Source organism: Triticum urartu, chromosome 2A (genome assembly GCF_056163025.1).
Source record: "Triticum urartu cultivar PI428250 chromosome 2A, HENAU_Tu73, whole genome shotgun sequence".
In the NCBI taxonomy this organism is placed as follows: domain Eukaryota; kingdom Viridiplantae; phylum Streptophyta; class Magnoliopsida; order Poales; family Poaceae; genus Triticum; species Triticum urartu.
The window spans coordinates 107823188-107847040 of record NC_141874.1 but is presented as its reverse complement, the minus strand read 5'-3'; the positions used below and the strand labels follow the sequence as shown (position 1 = coordinate 107847040).

The 23853-nt window shown below is 44.4% G+C and overlaps 1 pseudogene across 1 annotated transcript; it reads left to right on the top strand.

Annotated features, from left to right (window-relative positions):
• The first annotated feature begins 262 nt into the window (after nucleotides 1–262).
• Nucleotides 263–19016, top strand: LOC125531748 (putative nucleolar protein 5-1; annotated as a pseudogene). Its single transcript, XR_015615868.1, has 13 exons — nucleotides 263–530; nucleotides 913–1566; nucleotides 2544–2608; nucleotides 2990–3212; nucleotides 14182–14605; nucleotides 15173–15276; nucleotides 15358–15399; nucleotides 15872–16041; nucleotides 16114–16290; nucleotides 16555–16766; nucleotides 16865–16984; nucleotides 17574–17658; nucleotides 18304–19016. The product of XR_015615868.1 is annotated as a putative nucleolar protein 5-1 (transcript).
• Nucleotides 19017–23853: the final 4837 nt, after the last annotated feature.

Genomic DNA, 23853 nt, shown 5'->3' with positions numbered 1-23853 from the left:
AAGGGAACTAATGTGGATGACTGCGGCTATGGCCGGTGCAGCAGTTTATATAGCAATGGTGGGCGGGCGGAGGGACGGACGTGTGGCGCCGGAGTTGCCGCCTCGGCAACCGCATATCATTAATGTGGGCGGCAGATGGACGGACAGACGGCACTTGTGTCGTTTGAAGGCGGAGCAATCGCCTGCACCGGGAAGCGGGGCGGGCGGCGCTGACTGTTTCGGGCGGAAAGCGCGCGCGGGCGAGAAGATGACTTTACTTGAAAAGGATGACAATGGGGACCCACCAGATCCATAGCCTCACGTACGTACGCGGCGGCCGGTCTTCTTCTCCGGCCATCTGCCGCTCCCCTTCCCTTCCCCATCCGCCCCTAAATTTCTCCGGCATCAACCCAGCCTCCTCGATCTCTAGCCCATATCCATGGAGTTCCAGACTTGGATTTCAAAGGGATTCGGCGCCTCGGGAGGATGAACGCCATGGCGGCTACACACACGCGGCGTCAGCGGATTGAAGGATGCGGCAGCAAATCGGCGTGAGCATCCATCTTCTGCTCTCTAAATCTCTCTCTCTCTCTCTCTCCAACCTCCTCTATCCTCTTGCATCACAAACAGGCGGCGACTCTATCCGGCCGAGTGTGGCGTATGTGGTGCCTGTGTTGTGCTCCCGGTGGCCTAGCGTGTGTGCGTGCGGCTGGATATGCGTCTGTGTTCATGTGTGTGGCGCTCTACAGGCAGAGGAAGTGGGTGGTTGCAGGCAGAGGAAGTTGCTAGCTATTGGCAGAGGAGTATTAAGATTAGCATGGCACGCTTAGGATACTTCCCTTGATTTCTATAAGAAAAATTGATAGTTTCCTTGATTTGTTTTGTTCTTGATTAGTAGTAAAGCAGTGCACTGATATTTGGTTTGTGGTGCAGGAGCTTGAAGATATCAGGGGCAGCAGGCTTTACTGCAATATATTCGTCTATGATTTTCTCCCCAAATCTGAAATTATTCGCCACCTAAAGTTTAATCCCCTTGAGAAAATGAGAGTATTTATGTACTATGCTCTATGGATGTTGACAATTTTGATTGCAGGAGCTGGCAAAGTAAGTGCAGTGCTTACCGTTGCATATAGATATTTAGGGCTACATCAAACTTCAGTCAGTAGAACATGATGACCAGGCAGGGAGGTTCATGCAGCATTGGAAGTGAGGATGTTTGGTGTAGAATCGGTGCCGCCTCCGCTCTACCCTGCCCCTCTGCATTGTCCTCGACAGCAATACGGGTGACCTCGCTGCTTGCCTTGCGTGCAACCACTTCATCCCCAACCTGTTGGACGAGAGCATTGTAGACTGGGCAGACAAACAATGAGGTGTAGCAGCACAACCTTGCCTCTTTCCCTTACTCTCATTCACAAGCGAGCCAAAGACACCCCAAGTGGTGGCACGATGGCCCATCGTGTATGAATGTGCTTCCAGACAAGCTTGCCGCGGCTCAGACCAGACTTGCTTGGCATACATGGCTGCAATGCATACATGTGGCAGGAAACAGGCAGGGAAGCTTGGGACTGGATATGCAATTATGCCTTTGTAAGTATTACTGATGCAATTTGTTTTTGAAAGATCCCTAAGTCATTTACCGTTTTGCTCCTGAGAATTGTTTACTATTGTTAATTGTATCAATGGTCAATTAACGACATAGACCAAGATACCATTGAACACCTTTGATAGATCGACTGAAATATGAACACTCTTGGCCCGAAGTTACAGCATAGCACCAATTAATTGTTAACCTCTTGGTTTTAATGATAATTGTTCTACCATGCGTTTTTCTTCTGCTAGCATTGCATCAACAATGTCAGTTGTAATTATATATATAACTTAGAAATTCAGTGTGATATATTCTGCAGGATGTGTCTAAATCACTCTATTTTTCCATGACATTAACAATTGTTCTTTGACTATTTAAGTGAACGCTCTCTGAAATTTAATTCTCAGTTAAGTCTGGCCTTCTTTGGGTAATTTATATAGCAGGATATGCAAGAATTGGACGCAGATCCACTATTTCCCCCCTCTGTATTTACTGCAATGCATATTTACCTGGCCCTGTGTCACGGGCCCGCACTGCTGCCTTAAGCTCCATGAGATACTTGCCGAGGCAGTGTTTGACCTGCGCCGACAAGCTCGGCCAGGACGTCCTCAAGTCCAACCTTGAGTTTGACACTGACGATTTCGTCCAGCCCGACCACAGTCACTAACCTATTTCTCCTCCTCCCAGAACCTCACCTACTCTTTCAATATTTTTTATGAACTCTGATTCAGTTTGTCCACTATTTGGATATATGTACGCCACTTATAAAATGTAGTTCCTAGAGCATGATATTGTTCCAAGGATCTATGTACTGTAGCAAGATCCTTGAAACTGTTGTGCTCAATGTGTAAAGAGAAGACAAAGCTGTTGATTCCGAGTTATACATGACGTACAGATTAAATGATAGTCTGCATGTTTGGTTTTCCCTCTAAATTTTTTAGACATCGTTACAAGGATATCACTTTATTTTTTATAGGAAAAACGTGCATCTCCGCATCAGAATTCTTTTATGGTACGTTCTTCGTAAAGATATGCCTCATGGTGAGTTCTGAACATTACTTTTAGCAGTTCACCATACTGTTTGCATCTTTGTCCCAGTGAAGTTTCTCATATGCGAGGCATTGATGATGTAATGTGCAAAGAGCAAGATGTTGATTTTTGAATTATATATTTACATGCCGTATAGGTTAATGTTGATCATTGTTTTCCCGTATGGGTTTTCCTCTGAATTTCATGAAGTCGTCGTATTGAGGTTATCACGTTATCTTTTTTATAGGAACAAAGTGTCATCTCCGCATCACAATTATTTTGTGCCACGTTCTTTGTTTAGATATTCCTAAATGCTTACCTGATCCAGTTCTGAACCTTACTTCGACAACCTGTTTTTAGCACTTCATCGTATTGTTTGCATCTTTGTTCCAGTGATGTATACCATATGCAGTTGAGGCTATCGTGCTGAAGGGTAGGAAGATGGAGGAGCGGATTCTTTTAGCAAGCTGGTAACCTGTTGGTTTGTGAGTAATCTTCTGTATATATTATTTATATGACTGTTGTTGTGGTGCTGACGACGACAACGAAGTGTGCAGATGTTTGGTATGGAGAGAAATTCAGAAGGACAGGGAGAACTCATCTCTTCAGAACTAAAGTACACCTCTGAATCTATTTGTGAGCAATTCTTATGCACTCAATTGGCCTATATACATGTCTGATTTATGCCAATGCAGTTGACCAAACGAGAAACTCAATGATAAGTAATTCTTTAATCAAACATCTAACTATAATTATGCTTAAGATATTCTAGCTTTCTACATGGTTAAAATTATTATTCTATTACATCATTATACACTATCCTATAATTTTAAATGGCTAGAAATTTCAGTCTTCTTCTGGCTAATTGTTTTATAAAGTCAAGTGTTAAAGTCACTCTAACACGGATACGGTATATCCATTGATAGTTTATTAGGCGAGGCGTTGTATTTTTCTTTTGTTTCTTCGGTCTATTTTGTAATGAAAGTTACTCTCAAACTGATGATTCCATGTTTTGGATGACAATCAATCATAAGCATATATATGTTCCAAATCTTCAGCCTTCCTTGGTTGACAAATACATTTATTGCACATGTATGTTGTTTAATAAAAGGAGGATTAAGATTGATGAAGTTTTTGGTTGGGACGAATCTTATCATCACTTAGCTATAAGTGAGTTTCTTTCGCTGCAATAGCACATGTCCATGCGTTAGATACATATGGACATATATTTGTTTTCTTCCGTAGCAACGCACGGGAATATTTGCTAGTATGTATATATATATATATATATATATAACTATAATTTATTTTGCTTTCTCCTGGTTTCCTGACATCACGGTCCCACAGCATTGTCAACCTATGTAGTACTCCCTCCTTTTCGGTTTATAGGGTTTATCTCAAAATTTTAGTTTTTCCATTTTATAAGGCTCAATTTGGTTGTTCCCCATCACATGTTCAGACTTCAAGGTGCATTAAATCATTGCATGCAAGTATTAAAAGAAAACTGACCAATGCATGCACTTTATGCATGCATGCATTGCAATTAATGCATTCGTAAACATAATTTTTTGAGGAAAACAAGAGCATTAATTGGGTGCTTTTGCAAACTACAAAAAATATTCCACTATTCATCATCTACCTTGGTTGGTGACATTTTTGAATTGAGCCTTATAAATCGGAAAGGAGGGAGTAGTCAATAAACGAGAGAATTGCACAAGAAGCAGCTGTCAGCTGGGACCAAACAGCTCGAGCAGTATTTGTGTTTTTGAGGTGTGAGCACTGCAGAGTTGTTCAATGTTTAGCCCAGACATTAATTTTTCTCCTTTGAACAACAACGAAAACATCGCTGCAGGTATTAACTGGGCGGGCTGTGGCCCATCTAGCCCAGGCCAGATATCCAGCCCAGATATTAATTTTTTTCAAGCTGAAAATGGCTAGCCCAGCTATACTTTTTTTAGGAATACCCAGGCAAGGTCAAGTTGTTATTCTCCGCCCCGCTGGGCTGCAAATCTTTTCTAGAAGGGGTGCATTAGGCTTAACAAGAAAATGGGTTTTAAGAAATAATAAATGAGATGTAATTATAAAAACTGGGCAGTAACTATAAAAAATGCACCAAACACGTGATTACTTTATAAAATATTATTTTTCGATATTGAAAATTTTAATTTCATTAATTGTTGCGAGCACAATGTTTCGTTGGATTTTTACATAATATAAATTTATATTGAAATTGTATTTAATCTGACTAGAAATTTCGGGATAAAAATATTTCGGATCCCATCAAAATGTGGGAAATTTTATTGAATTTTGTATTGAACGGTTGGTTGAAATGGGTTGTACTTTTAACAAACTATAAATGGGTCGTAGTAAATTCTATTATAATTTAAAAATGGGCTACACATTATTACAAATCTCAAATGGGCTATAAGTTCTCTGCCACACACTTCTGGCCTTACTAAGTTGACACGTCCCCTAAAAAAACAGAGTTGACGCGTATGCAAGGCTTTGTCAACTTATAGTCAACACACGGTTCTAGCGGCAGTTGCCGTTGGATGTCCATCCAACGGATGCCGTGCTTCTTCTTCAATCTCGGATATTCTAGCTTCACCCGCCGAAAAAATGATTCCTCCCCCTGACATCTGGGGCGCACCGTTTCGGAAGCTGACATGTGGGCCTACTAAGTTGACGTACCAAGGGCTTTGTCAACTTAGTCAATATAAACGATTCTAAGTGCAGTGACCGTACGATGTCCATCCAACGGCCGTCGTGCTTCTTCAACCTCTGGTCTTCTTGCTCCAGCCGCTCAAAGCAGCGCCGGTCGTGCCGCCTGCTCCTGCCTCCCGTGGCCGGCTGTGCTGCCGCGGAGGCCTCACCGCCCCCTACTACTCCCACCGCTGGCCAGGCCATCCCTCCACTCACCCATACCCCCTGTTATTCTGCGGCAACGGCAGCGCAGCCGAACCAGTGAACCCTCGTACTCCTCTTCGTGTGTGCATCCACTGTCGCGTCTTCCCCGGCTCTGCGTCGTTCCCTTCCTAGGCCTCGCCGTCGTCCACCGCCCTGGTGCTCTCGGCGCGGCGTGGTCAACATGGTCAAGGAACGACTTCCATCGGACGTGGACTATACATGGAGCGGCTGACAGCTGGGTCCACGGCAGCCGCAAGGAAGTGCCTCCTTATTATGCGCAAAATAATTATTCCTCCACCTGACAGCGGGGACCCACCAGATGGGCCACCGTATTTCGCGAAAAAAATGATTCGCCCCTGACTGCTGGGACCCACGAGCTACATCTTCGAACGCAAGGAAGTGCGTTCGAAAAAAAATGATTCGCCCCCTGACTGCTGGGACCCACCAGCTACATCTTCGCACGCAAGGAAGTGCGTCCGGAAAAAAAAAGATTCGCCCCCGACTGCTGGGACCCACCAGCTACACCTTCGCACGCAAGGAATGCGTCCGGGCAAAAAAAATGATTCGCCCCCTGACTGCTGGGACCCAGCAGCTACACCTTCACACGCAAGGAAGTGCATCCGGGCAAAAAAACAAAACAATTCGCCCCCCTGACTGTTGGGACCCACCAGCTATATCTTCGCAGGCAAGGAAGTGCCTGACAGTCGGAACCCACCTGGTCGAAGCGTACGTAGCGTTGTCATTCTGGTCGCGAACGTGTACGTACATACTGGTCGATGTAGAGGCGCGCACGTGTCATAGTAGAGGCGCGCACGTAGCATGTACACGTACGTACAGCGACCAGGGTGCAAGAAAGAAAATACGGCCACGTATGTGTACATACGGGCAGGGTCTCGAACGCCTACTCGCGCATACATACGGCCAGGGCTCGTGTACATGGCTGGGTCGGAACGGAGAAACAGCGTCGTCGTCGTGTTCATGGGGAGGCAACGGAATGCGTCGTGTTCATGGGGAGGCAACGGAATGCGTCATGTTCATGGGGAGGCAACGGAATGCGTCGTGTTCATCGGGAGGCAACGGAATGCGCCGTATTCATCGGGAGGTAATGGAACGCGTGGGAGCCAACTGGCTGGGTCGGAACAGAATGCGTGGTCGTGTTCATCGGGAGGGCTCGGACGGAATAGGCGATGGAAATGAGGCCTGGCGTACCGCAGAACGGAGGAAATGGACCTCGTACGGTCAAAACGGGGGTCCTGTTGATCGGGAGGGGTGTGGCGTACCGCAAAACGGAGGAAACGGACCTCCTATGGTCGAAACGGGGGTCCTATTGATCGGGAGGGGTGTGACGTACCGCAAAACGGACGAAACGGACCTCCTACGGTTGAAACGGGGGCCCTGTTCATCGGGAGGGGTGTGGCGTACCGCAAAACGGGACTCCACGGGATACTGTTCATCTCCACTGTCGACCTCCTCCAGCCTCCACGGGCTACCGTCGACCTCCTACAGCCTCCACGGGCTCCTGTTCATCCAGCCTCCACCGCACGCTACTCCACCGGCTACTGTTCAACCACCCCTCCATCGTCTACTGTTCATCCAGCCCTCCACACCACGGGGTCCTGTTCAACCACCCCTCCACGGGCACCCCTCCACCGTCTACTGTTCATCCAGCCCTCCACACCACGGGGTCCTGTTCATCCAGAGGCAATGCCACTGCTCACTGTTCATCCACCCCCCCCCCCCGCAACGCTCACTGTTCATCCAATCGATCGGCTTCAGTTAGCAGCAGTAGCGAAGGAATCGCTCGATCGGGTTCAGTTAACAGCCATCGATCGATCGCTCGGGTTCAGTAACGCGTAGCATGCAGTGCAATCGCTCGGGTTCAGTTAGAGCCCAACGCCTCGCTCGGGTTTAGTTAGAGCCAACGCCTCGCACACACGCGCGTACGTGTACGAGAGAACGCGCATCGCTCGGCCCCCGACCTCCCACCGTAACCGGGAACTCCCCGAAATTTTCCTCGCCCTCGCTTCTACCACGGTTTTTTCCGTCATGGACGACCCAAAGAATGTCATGCAGCTGCGTCTCCGGCCCGCCCAGGACGAAAAGCCCATTTTCTGTCATGATTTTTTGTCATAGAAGTAGGAGCCCACCACATCTATGATGATACCGGGTTTTGTCACAATTATCGTCATAGAAGTGTCATATATATGATAGAAAAAAATTCGTTCGGCCCAAAATGTCACGGATGTGTCTTTTTTTGTAGTGTTAATTGTAACTTCTCCCGAATTGGAAAGTAGTTCATCACAGAAATCAGTTCTAGTGATTCCAACGCCAATTAGTGAGGAAGCTAATGATGATAATCATGAAACTTTAGATCAAGTTACTACTGAACCTCGTAGGACAACTAGAGTATGGTCCGCACCAGAGTGGTACGGTAATCCTTTCTGAAAATCATGTTACTAGACCATGACGAACCTACGAACTATGAGGAAGCGATGATGAGCCCAGATTCCGCAAAATGGCTTGAGGCCATGAAATCTGAGATGGGATCCATGTATGAGAACAAGGTGTGGATTTTGGTTGACTTGCCCAATGATCGGCAAGCAATTGAGAATAAATGGATCTTCAAGAGGAAGACAGACGCTGATAGTAGTATTACTATATACAAAGCTCGAATTGTCGCAAAAGGTTTTTGACAAGTTCAAGATGTTGACTACGATGAGATTTTCTCACATGTAGCGATGCTTAAGTCTGTCCGGATCATGTTAGCAATTGCCACATTTTACGAAATCTGGCAAATGGATGTCAAAATTGCATTCCTTAAGGGATTTCTTAAAGAAGAGTTGTATATGATGCAACAAGAGGGTTTTGTCAATCCTAAAGGTGATAACAAAGTGTGCAAGCCCCAGCGATCCATCTATGGACTGGTGCAAGCATCTCGAAGTTGGAATATATGCTTTGATAAAGTGATCAAAGCATATGGTTGTATACACACTTGCGGTGAAGTCTGTATTTACAAGAAAGTGAGTGGGAGCACTACAGCCTTTCTGATAAGTATATGTGAATGACATATTGTTGATCAGAAATGATGTAGAATTTTTCTGGAAAGCATAAAGGAGTGTTTGAAAGGTGTTTTTCAAAGAAATACCTCGATTAAGCTTGCATATTGAGCATCAAGATCTATAGAGATAGATCAAGACGCTTGATATATTTTCAATAAGTACATACCTTGACAAGATTTTGAAGTAGTTCAAAAATGGAACAGTCAAAGAAGGAGTTCTTGCCTATGTTGCAAGGTATGAACTTGAGTAAATACTCAAAACCCAACCACGGCAGAAAATATAAAGAGAATGAGAAGTCATTTCCTATGCCTCAGTCATAGGTTCTATAAAGTATGGTATGCTATGTACCAGACCAATTGTGTACCTCACCAAGAGTTTGGCAAGAGGGTACAATAGTGATCCAGGAGTGGATCACTGGACATCGGCCAAAATTATCCTTAGTGGAATAAGGATATGTTTCTCGGTTATGGAGGTGACAAAAGTTCGTCATAAAGAGTTAGGTTGATACAAGTTTTGACACCGATCTGGATGACTACGAGTCTCAATCTGGATACATATTGAAAGTGGGAGCAATTAGTTGGAGTAGCTCCGTGCAGAGTATTGTAGACATAGAAGTTTGCAAAATACATACGGATCTGAATGTTGCAGACCTGTAGACTAAACTTCTCTCACAAGCAAAACATGATCACTCTTTGGGTGTTAATCACATAGCGATGTGAACTAGATTATTGACTCTAGTAATCCTTTTGGGTATTAGTCACATGGAGATGTGAACTAATCACATAAAGATGTGAACTATTGGTGTTAAATCACATGACGATGTGAACTAGATTATTGACTCTAGTGCAAGTGGGAGAATGAAGGAAATATGCCCTAGAGGCAATAATAAAGTTGTTATTTATATTTCCTTATATCATGATAAATGTTTATTATTCATGCTAGAATTGTATTAACCGGAAACTTAGTGCATGTGTGAGTACATAGACAAACAGAGTGTCCATAGTATGCCTCTACTTGACTAGCTCGTTAATCAAAGATGGTTAAGTTTCCTAGCCATGGACATGTGTTGTCATTTGATGAACGGGATCACATCATTAGAGAATGATGTGATGGAAAAGACCCATCTGTTAGCTTAGCATAATGATTGTTTAGTTTATTCATATTGCTTTCTTCATGAATTATACAAGTTCCTATGACTATGAGATTATGCAACTCTCGAATACTGGAGGAACACTTAGTCTGCTATCAAACGTCACAACATAACTAGGTGATTATAAAGATGCTCTACAGGTGTCTCCAATGGTGTTTGTTGGGTTGGTAGAGATCGATATTAGGATTCGTCACTCCGTGTATCAGAGAGGTATATCTGGGCCCTCTCGGTAATGCACATCACTATAAGCCTTGCAAGCAATGTGACTAATGAGTTAGTTGCGGGGTGATGCATTACGGAACGAGTAAAGAGACTTGCCGGTAACGAGATTGAACTATGTATGAGGATAACGACGATCGAATCTCGGGCAAGTAACATAGCGATGACAAAGGGAACAACGTATGTTGTTATGCGGTTTGACCGATAAAGATCTTCGTAGAATATGTAGGAGCCAATATGAGCATCCAGGTTCTGCTATTGGTTATTGACCGGAGATGTGTCTCGGTCATGTCTACATAGTTCTTAAACCCGCAGGGTCCGCACGCTTAACGTTCGATGATGATTGGTATTATGAGTTATGTGATTTGATGTACCGAAGGTTGTTCGGAGTCCTGGATGAGATCAGGACATGACGAGGAGTCTCGAAATGGTTGAGACGTAAAGATCGATATATTGGAAGGCTATATTCGGACATCGGAAAGGTTCCGAGTGATTCAGGTATTTTCCGGAATACTGGGGAGTTATGGAAATTCACCAGGAGAAGTAATGGACCTTATTGGGCTTTAGTGGAGAGAGGGGAGAAGGGCCAAGAGGTGGCGCCCGCCTCCCCCTTCCCAAACCGAATTGGACAAGGGGTGGGGGCACGGCCCCCCTTTCCTTCTCCCTCTCCCTCTCTTTCCTTCTCTCCTACTCCGAGTAGGAAAGAGGAGGGGAATCCTACTTGGACTGGGGAGTCCTAGTAGGATTCCCCACACCTGGCGCGCCCCCTTAGAGCCGGCCACCTCTTCCCTCCCGTCCTTTATATACGTGGCCAGGGGGCACCCCATAGACACACAAGTTGATCTCTTAGCCGTGTGCGGTGCCCCCCTCCACAGATTTCCACCTCAGTCATATTGTTGTAGTGCTTAGGCGAAGCCCTGCATCGGTAATTTCATCATCACCATCATCACGCCGTCGTGCTGACGAAGCTATCCCCCAACACTCAGCTGGATCTAGAGTTCGTGGGACGTCACCGAGCTGAACGTGTGCAGATCGCGGAGGTGCCGTACCTTCGGTGCTAGGATCGGTCGGATCGTGAAGACGTACGACTACATTAACTGTGTTGTCATAACGCTTCCGCTTACGGTCTACGAGGATACGTGGACAACACTCTCACCTCTCGTTGCTATGCATCACCTAGATAGATCTTGCGTGCGTAGGAATTTTTTTGAAATGATTGTGTTCCCCAACACCTTTAAATGGGAGGAAGTTTACTTGGGCTAACAACCAGCCTGAACCCATATATGAAAAACTAGATAGAATCCTAATCTGCCCAGATTGGGAGGATCATTATCCCCTGACTGAGGTGTATGCACTTGAGAGAGAACTGTCAGATCATACTCCCCTGATCCTTGATACAGGGGAAAACACATATACACCACCTATTTTTAGATTTGAAAACTCCTGGATGATGAGGGAGGGTTTCAAATATTTTGTCATTAGAACCTGGACTGCACACTACCATGGTGATACTATGGAACAGTGGCAGAGAAGAATGAGAGTGTTTAGACAAAAAGTAAGAGGGTGGATTCTTAATTTTGATGCTTGGTATGGGAAAATTAAAAAGGAGATTTTAATGAAATTAGATGCAATAAACAAAAATGCTGAGGTTATGGGCCTCTCTGCTCTGGACAGAGAAGAGCAAAAAGACTTAAGGGCCCAATTACACAGACTGTTAAAACAAGAAGAAATGAAATGGCTACAGAGATATAAAGACAAAGAAATTAAAGATGGAGATTGTAATACAAAATACTATCATGCTAAGGTGAATGGTAGAAGGAGAAAACACAGAATTCTATCTTTAAAACAAGAGGAAGGAGTGGTTGAGGGACAAGAAAATCTTATTAGATACATTACTGATTTTTACAAAAAAATTGTTTGGTCAACCAGACACATCCTCAATCCAACTGAATTAATTGGGGGGGGGGGCGGAATCAATTACTAGGGAACAGGCTGATGAACTAATTAAACCTTTTTCAATGGAAGAACTTCAGGAAGTGGTTTTTGGGATGGAAAAAATAGAAGTCCTAGCCCTGATGGATTACCAGTGGACTTCTATCAACATTTTTGGGATACTGTCAAATGGGGTTTGATGAAACTTCTGAATGAATTCCATGAAGGTAAGTTGGATATATCTAGGATCAATTATGGGATTATCACTTTGGTCCCAAAAAATGAGGATGCTAAGCAAATCCAAAAGTTCAGACATGTATGTTTATTAAGTGTTAGCTTTAAGATTGTCACTAAAGTATTGATGAATAGGCTGGGTAGGATCATAAAACCTATTATCTTACCTACTCAAACTGCTTTCATCAAAGGGAGATACATCATGGAGGGAATTGTGATCCTCCATGAAGCTCTTAATTCTATACACTGTTAAAAACAAAGTGCTATGATGTTCAAAGTAGATTTTGAGAAGGCATATGACAAAATAAAGTGGCCATTTGTTTACAAAATGCTTAAAATGAAACAATTCCCTGATAAATGGTGTGATCTGGTCATGCACACTATGATAGGAGGGCAGGTGGGGATTAAGGTGAATGATAGGATTGGCCCTTACTTCAAAACTTATAAAGGGTTGAGGCAGGGGGATTCTATGTCACCATTACTGTTTGACATAGCTGCGGATGCCTTGGCTATAATCTTAGATAAAGTCAAACATGCAGGTTATGTCAAAGGGGTGCTGACTGAACTTGGGGACAATGGGGTGAACATGCTGCAATATGCAGATGATACCATTTTCCTTCTTGATGATAATGAGGAGAGTGCTAAAAATCTTAAATTCATTCATATCTTTTGAGCAAATGTCTGGACTAACTATTAATTTCCACAAAAGTGAGGTGTAACTATTTGGGGAGTCCAAAGACAAAGGAGAAATATATCAAGAAATTTTTACCTGTAACAAAGGGGAGATTCCATTCAAATATTTGGGACTGCCTGTTACCAATGTGAGATTAGGAAATAAATTTTGGAAGAGCATGAATGAAAAAATAGAAAAGAGATGTGCTTGCTGGCAAGGAAGGTTATTAAATATAGCTGGGAGAGTAACTCTAGTCCAGGCCTGCCTGACAAATATGCCTATGTATAAGATGTCCATCTATCCCCTGCCAGTAGGGATTAGGAAGAAAACAGATTTCTTCAGAGCTAGATTAGTCTGGCAGGAGAGTGAGGATAAAAAGAAATACCATCTAGTCAACTGGAAAACATGTTGCTTGCCAAAGGAATTGGGTGGCTTAGGTATATTGAATCTTGAGTATATGAATAAAGCCTTGCCGGAAAAATGGCTATGGAAGCTAGAGACAGAAGATGGGATGTGGGCCAAAATCCTTTTAAATAAATATGTTAAAGGAAAATATATATCTGGAAATTAAAAGAAGCCTGGTTATTCCCAATTTTGGGGAGCCCTGATGCGGATCAATGACATTTATTATAAAAATGTTAAGAAAAATTAGGAGATGGAATAAATACTAGGTTCTGGGAAGACTGGTGGGTAGGATCAAAACCATTAAAAGAGGCCTATCCAAGCCTGTATTTCATCAGTCTAAACCATGAAATTTCAGTGGCCCGGTCCATTGACATGAGATGGGAGGGTTTTGAGTTTAGAAGAAATTTATCTGAAGACAAAAGAGCTCTACGGGAGAGTTTGAAAACCAGATGTGAAGAAGTGAGAATGTATGAGGGCAAAGATCAGCCGATGTGGATGCTGACAGCCAACAGACAATTCTCTATGAGGTCGTTATATCAATAGTTAGTAAAAACAGATGTAGGCTTCCCACACAAATTCCTTTGGAAGGTGAAAATCCCAGCGAAAATTAAGATGTTTCTATGGCTGATTGCCAGAAAAAGTATACTAACCAGAGATAATCTTGTAAAAAGAGGGTGGAAGGGGATCAAATATGTGTGTTCTGTGGCCAAAATGAAAATATAGATCATCTTTTTTTCTCTTGCTCCACTGCAAGGCTACTCTGGAGCTTGATAAAGTGCTCATTCAATTTAAAAACAACCCCAGATGGGGTTGATGATTGTCTGGGCACCTGGATTAGGAAATTCAAAAAAGAGGATAAAAATTAGTGCTAGTTGGAATGTCTGCAATTCTCTGGGCTATTTGGAAATGTCGAAATGATATAATTTTTCAAGATAAATTGGTCAATGATCCCATGAAGTTGGTAAAACGAACTTGTAATTGGATTGTGGATTGGGCTATTTTGCAGAGAAAAAAACCAGGACTAAACCTACTGATGATGGGGGCAAGGCTAATCGGGCGAGTAGCAAGTGAGATCTACAGAGCTTCGCAGGGATGGAGAGCTGGAGTTCCTCGCCTGACGAACTGAAGATTTCGTTTCCTGATGTTAGCTCGATTTTACTCTCTTGCGTAGTCTGCTGGAGGTTACGCCCTCTCTGTCAAATGGGTCGCCTATGACCCCGAAGAACTTAAGCTTGATCGTTGCCTTTTGAGATGGTTTCCTTGGATATTGGTAGTTTTAAGTAGGTTGCACGTCTGTAGTGAACTGATACTGGTGATGGTTTCGTTAATGAAATCGGAGCCCCCCTCTTTTGCTCAAAAAAACTGGCAGCACCTTCTTCCCTGTGAATTCTCGCGAGAAGGCGCCATGGTTCCTACGCCCACCGGTATAGGTGAGCCAGCAGCCGCTCTCTCTCTCTCTCTTGCTCTGTGTGTGTGTGTGTGTGCCGTGCAGCCATGGTTGTCGGGGGAAATCTGGAGTCATGAGGGTAAGGAACAAAACCTAGATCGGGGCCGTTGCCTCGTTCGGCATGGAGATTGTGAAGAGGTTCCGGCGAGGCGATTACCGCGCCCGTGGATTCGCGTTCCATCTCGCAGCGGCATGTTCGGTTCATAGGTTAACGGCCGCCTCCTCACAACAGTGGCGAGTATAGGATCGTAGAACTAAGGGAGCAACAATTTACATGCACAACGCATGCATAACATAACCTCGATACATATGTTTGAAAACTGTACTGGAAGTGTTATAATTTGGTCTCTATATCATTAAGCTTGTAGTAATCCAGTGTTAAATATATGGTATAAATTGTTTTGCATAGTTGTAGGGGGTGCCTCACAGCCCCTAAAACCCCTCCCCCTCGGCCTCCGTCGAATCCAAAAAAGCCGGCACACATCCTCAGCTAGTCACATCAGATCCACCATCTCGCAATACGCTTACTTATGTTTTGGTTTATCTGCAGAACTTTCTTACAAAATCCCAAACATAGTCAAGCTGTTGTTCGAGACACCCTCTGGCTTCGCACTTTTCTCTTTTGATAAGAGATACCTCGACAAACATATTGAGGTACTACCCGATTATTTGTTCTTTCTTCGGTGCTGAAATGTGTCAAGCATCGTCTAATTAACCTTTTCTGTTTTTCTTCAGGACATCTGGGTATACTTCATGGGTGAATATTGGCATCAAAATGTTTGTAACCCCACCATTTTCCTCTTCCTTACTAAGACTTGTCAGTAGTAATGCTTGCAGAGTTCACCACATGGCTTCCACATTGCTTCCATGGGGGGGCCTTATTATCCATTAGATTTTACTTCACACTAAAGTGACAAACATTGAGAAACGTATCCTGCAAGTGTGGCGAGCTATTGGGGATTGTGGAACCTATTAGGGTTACTAAATGACACGATACTATTGTTAAGAATGCCACCATCTTTTTTTCCTAAAAATACCGAACAATAAGCGCTACGTAACGCATGAACAGGTTCAGAGTTCTACTGAATAGATTTGAATAAAACAAAATTTGAGCAAGGCTATGTATTTCTGGCTGACACAATACTATTGAATTACCACGCAACCTGTCACAACTGAGGCACATTTCATAATATTAGTATTTGACAAGCTTTGTGTTTTTGTCTCTAACATGCTTGCCTTTGTTCCTCAGATCATCTGGCTGCATGAATTCCAAAAGTTTGAGGACAAGTCGGACGCCATTGACCTTACAAATGGAAAATAGGCAAAGACATGAACATGCTGATCATGAACTACTACTACTCTGATGACAAACTAATTGTTGGAAGCCTTGCATATAAAGAAATAATTGAAGAATCACTGGTTTGTGTAACTCTGTAAGCTCCCTATTGTGTATGCATGTGCAGCAGTACAATTCACCACTTTCTTTTTCAGGGGCTAACATGTGTGTACAATGATGACGCTGTGACGGAGGTGATGTGGGGTGTGCAGAATATCATGCATACTTTAGTGCCTCAAGAACAATATGAGATTAGTAAGGAGGACCTGATCCTGAGCCACGGGCTGAATATGGTCTTAAATCTACATGACATTGTAGTCAAGAAAGATATGGTGAGTTATTAGTGCTTGTCCTTCTATTGTCTGATACACAATGTTTTCTGCTTTATTGCTGCTATCTCATCATATAATGTTCCTTTCTGGTTCCATTCTGCACTCACAACACTATATTGCCAGTGACAAAATGTTTTTGTAGAAACATTGTTATCATAAGCTGACATTTGAGACTCTGAATTTGTTTGATTCATCTTCCAGAATATGCATGTTTCTTTTTTTCATGTTTCTTTCAGCGATTAAGCAATGCTCGTTTTTGTCCAGATTAATGAGTGTATTATTGAGAAGGCCAGCAAGGTGCATCATATCGACATGCGCGAAGAAGAACATTTAGTTTTCTTGCACGAACGCTTGCTGAGGATTTCAGGACGTTTTCCAAAGTCGACATCGAGGAGTGGAGCTTATTCAAACTTGCGACAGCGTTGAAGTTGATGTTCGATCCTCATGGAGGGCTTAAAGCTGGTGATGCAGATGAGGTGAATTATAATTCCATCTGCAAAAGCTTCGGTTATGTTTGATATTCTGGAAAGTTGTCATTTAGCTATGGTCTGAAGTACATGTTTGTTTTCTTCAGATGTTCACGCGTGCTGAGCTTACAATGATGTCGCGTGATGCGCCTCGATACCATGGGATGATAAGTAAGAACATTGTCTTGGCAATCTACAATGATGTTGTTACTCTCCAAGAGGACAAGGTGAAGTTGCTTACTAGTAGAAAAAGGGTCAAATGTTCAGCTCATTAGCCCCGGTTTATATTTAAGCCGACACTAATGTGACCATTAGTGCCGGTTCCAACAGCTAGGCGGGCCGCTCTCATTAGTACCGGTTCATGCCGAACCTTTAGCACCGGTTCGTGCCACGAACCGGTACTAAAGAGAGTAGTGGCGGGATGTTGTCAGTCTGTGGCCCCTCCAGCACCTTTAGTACCGGTTGGTGGCACGAACCGGTACTAAAGGTCGTCCTATATAAACCCTTCGTCCACCCGCGAGCGAGCGAGCTCTGTTTTCCCCCTTTCCCCTCTCCTCTTTGTTCTTCCCCTCTATACCTCGAGCTCATCACACATTTTTCCCAAAATTTGTCAAGATTTGATGGCCCCCATCCATTCAAGTGATCACAAAGGTAAGCAACTTTGTCCTTTCATCTCTCATTGCTAGATTAGCTCTTGCAATGCTTTATATAGTGATTAATTTGTGGGTTTTAGTAATTTGGGAGGAATTAATGTGGTAGTTTATTTGATTTATATGAAATTTTGAGCTCAAAATAACTCTTAGATTGCATATGTAGGTGTGGTTTACTTGGTGCCTTCCCGTCTCCGTCCTAACCACCGTCGATCGTCCGCACCGTCCTGTCGCCGGCACCACCTTGTGGGGTGAGCCTCTTGTTTCTTATCTTTTTTATATTAAAAAAATCATGTTTGTGTGATTTAGATATATAGTTACTTGTATAATTATCTTACCCGTACGTTGTTTGTTATTCATAGTGCCATGGTTTTGGTATCTTTCCCCGTCGGCCCTCGTCCGGGTTATGATTCGGATGTGGCATATTTTCTTTTATAACTATTTGTTGCATTTCGGGTTTATGACTAATTATGCCCATCAAGTTGACATAGATATTTTTTATCTAGGAGGTATGTGAGCCGGAAATTCCAACCGACCCTATTGTCGAGAGGTTAAATTTAGTTGAAAGAGAAAACGAGTATTTGAAAGAAAAATTGAAAAGAATTGAGGGGGAGAAGATGGAATTGGAGTTGCATGTTGCCGATGTTGTTGATGATCACAAGATCAAGATGGAGAAAAAGCGCTTGCAGATTAGAAAGATTAGAAACTATGCCATTGATAGTGAGGCTTGGTATCATTATGCCGTTGGATCAATTGTTACCTTAGTTGCGATCTTGATCGCATTTTTTGTTGCATTTAAATGCTTTAGCTAGAGAGTTATTTGTATGCTTGTTTTATGAGAATAAGTGTTGTATGAACTTGTATTAATTTGGTCTTTTTGGTGCTATGTAATGAAGATGAGCCGGCAATGGATGTATGATAACCGATGCTCTCCCCATTTCGTTGATGGTGTGCATACTTTTTTGCTTGTGGCTGAGGCAAACAAGCGGGCGGATGGTTTTATGCCTTGTCCATGTGCTGGCTGTAAGAATGGTCAGAATTACTCTAAGTTAAAAACCATTCACGTCCACCTGTTTAAGTCCGGTTTCATGCCCCACTTTAATGTTTGGACCAAGCATGGAGAAAGAGGGGTTATGATGGAAGACAATGAAGAAGAAGAGGACGACGATAGCTATCCTGGACATGGGTTCCCTGAATACGATGATACAATAATGGGGGAAGAAGTTGAGCCAGCAATGCGGGAAGAATCTGAGCCGGCAATGCGGGAAGAAGCTAAAGAAGAGGCATCAGATGAGCTAGCTGATGATCTAGGTCGGGCCATTGCTGATGCAGAGAGAACTGCACAAGTGAAAAGGAGAAGAAGAAGTTGCAGCGCATGTTAGAGGATCACAAGAAATTTTTGTACCTGAATTTTGAAACTGACAATAAAAAGTTGGGCACCACACTGTAATTGCTGCAATGGAAAGCAGAGAATGGTGTATCTGACAATGGATTTGGAAAGTTGCTGGTAATGTTAAAGAAGATGCTTCCAAAGGACAATGAATTGCCTGAGAGTGCGTAAGAAGCAAAGAAGATTGTCTGCTCTCTAGGGTTAGAGGTGCAAAAGATACATGCATGCCCTAATGACTACATCCTCTACCGCTGTGATGCCCCAAGACCGATGCTCTAGATGCTTTCCTTTTATCTTAGTTGTTGTCGTGTGTTTGCTATGTTTGTTGCATTATCATAATGTTTTGCATATTTCATTTCTATATGTTTATGCCATAATCATGATGAGTCCCATTGTCATATTATGCTTCTTGCATCATGTTCATCATCGGTTATATTGCATTGCCATGCATATCTCTTGTCATACTGCATTTGGTCATTCATGTTGCCATGAGCATCATGTGCATTGCAACTCCTTCTCTTTGATCCTTTGTATTTTACTCATTGCTGAACTTCAACTTGGTTTCGCCCAAGTTTCCAAATCCCAAAATGCTACTTCCTTCATTCCCTGCTCTTCCTCTATTTGAGTTGCATTTCCACTTATCCAATTCTTACCCAAACCCTCTTCTTAATGCAAGTTTTATATGTCCAGCCACCCTCTAAAATTTTGTCCCAACCAGAACTCATTGATAGGGTTTTCGAATTCAACATATTGAACTCAATTCATTATGTTTGGTTTTCATACTTCCTCCATAAATTTTCATCTTGTGCCCATAAATCATATCTATTATGTAGGGCCATCCTATAAAAATTAAGCCCATTTGGGTTCGGTTTGGTTAGGTTATAAATTCATGCAAGTTTGGATTAAATTCGAACATGTTTAAATTTATAGTCTGTAAAATCCTCACACCACTTTTCTTTAATTGGTCATATTCCAAGGACTCCAGATCTATTTTTGTCTCTCCCTAATTCCACTGCATTTATGCACATTCCATTTATATCTTATAAATGGATAAGAGGAAACAACAGAGGAGGAGAGTTTCAGTCGAGGCCCAGCTTCTCTCAGCGGCGCCGCAGCCCACTTGGGCCTCCCTACCTCCCGCGCCGGCCCAAGGCCAAGGCCCAGTCGAACCCCTCACTTAACCCTGGCACGCCCGATCCCATCTCCCCTCTCCCATCGATCTCCCTCGCGCCGCCAGGAGACAGCGACCGCTGCTGCCTCGCTCGATCTCCCTTTCCCCTCTGTAACACCCACAATGCGGCTATATCTCCCACGTGTCGGGGCATGACTTAGAGGCATAGCCGCATGGTAGGTTTGTCGCAAGAGGGGTAATCTTCACACAATCCCATGTACAGAATAAGAAAGGGATAAAGAGTTGGCTTACAATCGCCACTTCACACAAATAGAAGTTAACATACATCATCAAGAATACAATCAAGGTCCGACTACGGAACCAAAATAAAAGAAGACAACCCCTAATGCTAGATCCCCGATCGTCCCAACTGGGCTCCACTACTGATCAACTGGAAACGAAGCAACACAACGAACAAGATCTTCATCGAGCTCCCACTTGAGCTCGGTTGCATCATCTGCAATGGTATCATTGGCACCTGCAACTGTTTGGAAGTACTTGTGAGTCACGAGGACACAACAATCTCACACCCGCGAGATCAAGACTATTTAAGCTTATGGGTAGGAAAGGGTAATGAGGTGGAGCTGCAGCAAGCACTAAGCATATATGGTGGCTAACATACGCAAATAAGAGCGAGAAGAGAAGCAATGCAACGGCCGTGAACTAGAAGTGATCAAGAAGTGATCCTGAAACTACTTACGCACAAACATAACCCAAGAACCGTGTTCACTTCCCGGAGTCCGCCGGAAAGAGACCATCACGGCTACACACGCGGTTGATCCATTTTAATTAAGTTGAGTGTCAGGTTCTCTACAACCGGATATTAACAAATTCTCATCTGCCCATAACCGCGGGCACGGCTTTCAAAAGTTCAAAACCCTGCAGGGGTGTCCCAACTTAGCCCATCACAAGCTCTCATGGTCAACGAAGGATATTCCTTCTCCCAGGAAAACCCGATCAGACTCGGAATCCCGGTTACAAGACATTTCGACAATGGTAAAACAAGACCAGCAAAGCCGCACGAATGTGCCGACAAATCCCGATTGGAGTTGCACATATCTCGTTCTCAGGGCACACTGGATGGGCAAGACGTCGGGTTGGCATAGACCCTGGTTGCCCAGGGGGCGCCGGATATCGCCCAGTTTGGACCAACACTTATAGAAGCACTGGCCCTGGGGGGTTAAAATAAAGATGACCCTGGGGAGCGCGACTCCCAAGGGAAAAGTAGGTGGTGGTGAGGCAAATGGTAAAACCAAGGTTGGGCCTTGCTGGAGGAGTTTTATTCAAAGCGAACTGTCAAGGGGTCCCCATAACACCCAACCGTGTAAGGAACGCAAAATCAAGGAACATAACACCGGTATGACGGAAACTAGGGCGGCAAGAGTGGAACAAAACACCAAGCATAAGGCCGAGCCTTCCACCCTTTACCAAGTATATAGATGTATTAATTAAATAAGAGATATTGTGATATCCCAACATATCCATGTTCCAACATGGAACAAACTTCATCTTCACCTGCAACTAACAACAATATAAGAGGGGTTGAGCAAAAGCGGTAACATAGCCAAACAACGGTGTCCTGGGAAAGGTGGGTTAGAGGCTTGACATGGAAATATGGGAGGCATGATATAGCAAGTGGTAGGTATCGCGGCATAGCAATAGAGCGAACAACTAGCAAGCAAAGATAGAAGTGATTTCTAGGGTATAGTCATCTTGCCTGAGATCCCGCAAGGAAGAACAAGTCCATGAAGAAGACAAACGGACGTAGTCGAACGAATCCTCACAAACGCAGCGTTATCGGAACTAACCCGAAGAAGCAACACCGAAAAGAAGAAAACAACATAGTAAACAACCACCACATAAACATGGCATGATGCACAACCAAGTATGATGCATGTCCGGTTTAATGAAGCATGGCATGGCAAAGTGCAACAAACAACACTACAAATTAAGTGGAGCTCAATATGCAACAAGTTGCATATTGACGGAACACCACATGTCTTATTTAGTTCTCTCTCGTTTATGTACCCAACAATATTAAATGTTGTTAAACATGGCAAGAGGTGAAGCATAATGAAAACTACCTATCTAGGCAAGTTTAAATGAGGTCGAAACAACAAACAACAAGTCAGGAAACTCCTCATGTGCATAATTTAGGTTTGGTACTGTTCTGCCCTATACACAATTTTAGAGTCGCTAAACATGCAAGAAGATGCCACCATGTTAAACTAGGCATTTTTCTACCCCATTTACATATAAAGTTTGTTAAATTTGGAGCTACGGTTATTTAGTTATGAAATAAAGCATTTTAACAAGTTATTTAAGCAAAATTTAAACAAACAGCAGTTTAAACATTTTAAACATGGTTGAAAGTTGCATATTATGAAACTAGACACAATTTTAAGCACCTTTCATATTTAATTCATTTTAAACCGATGCACCAATTGTGAGTTATTAAATGCATGAACTAAAGGGGCTTTACTGTAAAACTGCACTCTCTGGGATAAATTGGAAATTTGCTGAAAGGAAAAAAACAACACTGGGCCGAATCTGAGACACGCCCAACAGTGCACAAGGGGCTGGAAGGGGCTGCTCACATTGGGCTTGGCCCGGTTGGTGGAAGAGGCCTGCTAGCTGAGTGGAAGGACGAGGTGGGCGCTGGGCCTAGGTGAGGCCGAAGGAAAAAAGCGCTGCTGGGCCTTGGCGCTGCAGTCCAGCAATGACAAGTCAACGCAAGCGCTGGCAGGGAAGGAACGGGCGAGTGGGCACCTCGTCCTGTTCTCGTCGGGAAGGAGAGAAACGGCAGGAACTTGACAACGGGCGGCGCGACGAGGAACTTGCGCGGGCGAGGGTGCACGGGAACTGGCTGGATCGTGGTGGATTCGGCGGATGGGCGGCGGAGCAGAGGAGATCCGGTCTAGAACGGGGCCGAACGCGAACTTGAACGGTGGCGCGGGACCATGGCGGCGGTGGTGGTCCTGCAGGGAGGCCTCGGGCGCCATGGTGGCGGGAGGAGGCGGCTTCGTCCTGATCTGGATGGCGGGGCGAGCAGAAGAGCAGCATCGGGTTCAGGTGCTGGCCGCGATCAGAAGAGCAACAGGCACGACAGCGAGAAAAAGCAGGCAGGGCGGCGTGGAACTTGGCGGTTAAACACGGCGGGGCGGCTCTCGGCGCGCACTCTGGCGAGGGGGCGCAAGCAAGGTGGGGTCGGCCTGATCTGGGGCTTGGACGGCGTTACGGCGGATCCGGGCGTGGGGACGGAGGCATGGGCGCGCGGCGCCGAGGTGCTGCAGACGAGGACCGGCGTCGGGGATGGCGTGCGGGAGCTCCGACATCAAAGGAGAATGGCAGGACACTGGTGCTCGCTGGAGGCGTCCATTTCACGGGCATGCTTCTTCCTACACAATGGGAATAGCAGGAGGAATGAGAGGGATTAGGGGTGGAAGTGAGAGAAGGAAGGGAAGGAAGAGGAGCGACTTGGTCATGACCTCGATGGCTGGTAGGACGGCGCGACGGCTTCGGCAAGCCACGGTTGCCAGCGACGACAGGTTGGGCGGAGGCGAGGGCACGGAGGAGCTCCACACCTCTGGATCGAAGAGGGAGGAGGATGTTGGGTTTCGTAATAATTTCAAAAAAATTCGTACGCACACGCAAGATCATGTGATGCATAGCAACGAGATAGGAGAGTGTTGTCTACGTACCCACGCAGACCGACTGTGGAAGCGTTGACGCAACATAGAGGAAGTAGTCGTACGTCTTCACGATCCAACCGATCAAGCACCGAAACTACGGCACCTCCGAGTTCGAGCACACGTTCAGCTCGATGACGATCCCCGGACTCCGATCCAGCAAAGTGTCGGGGAAGAGTTCCGTCAGCACGACGGC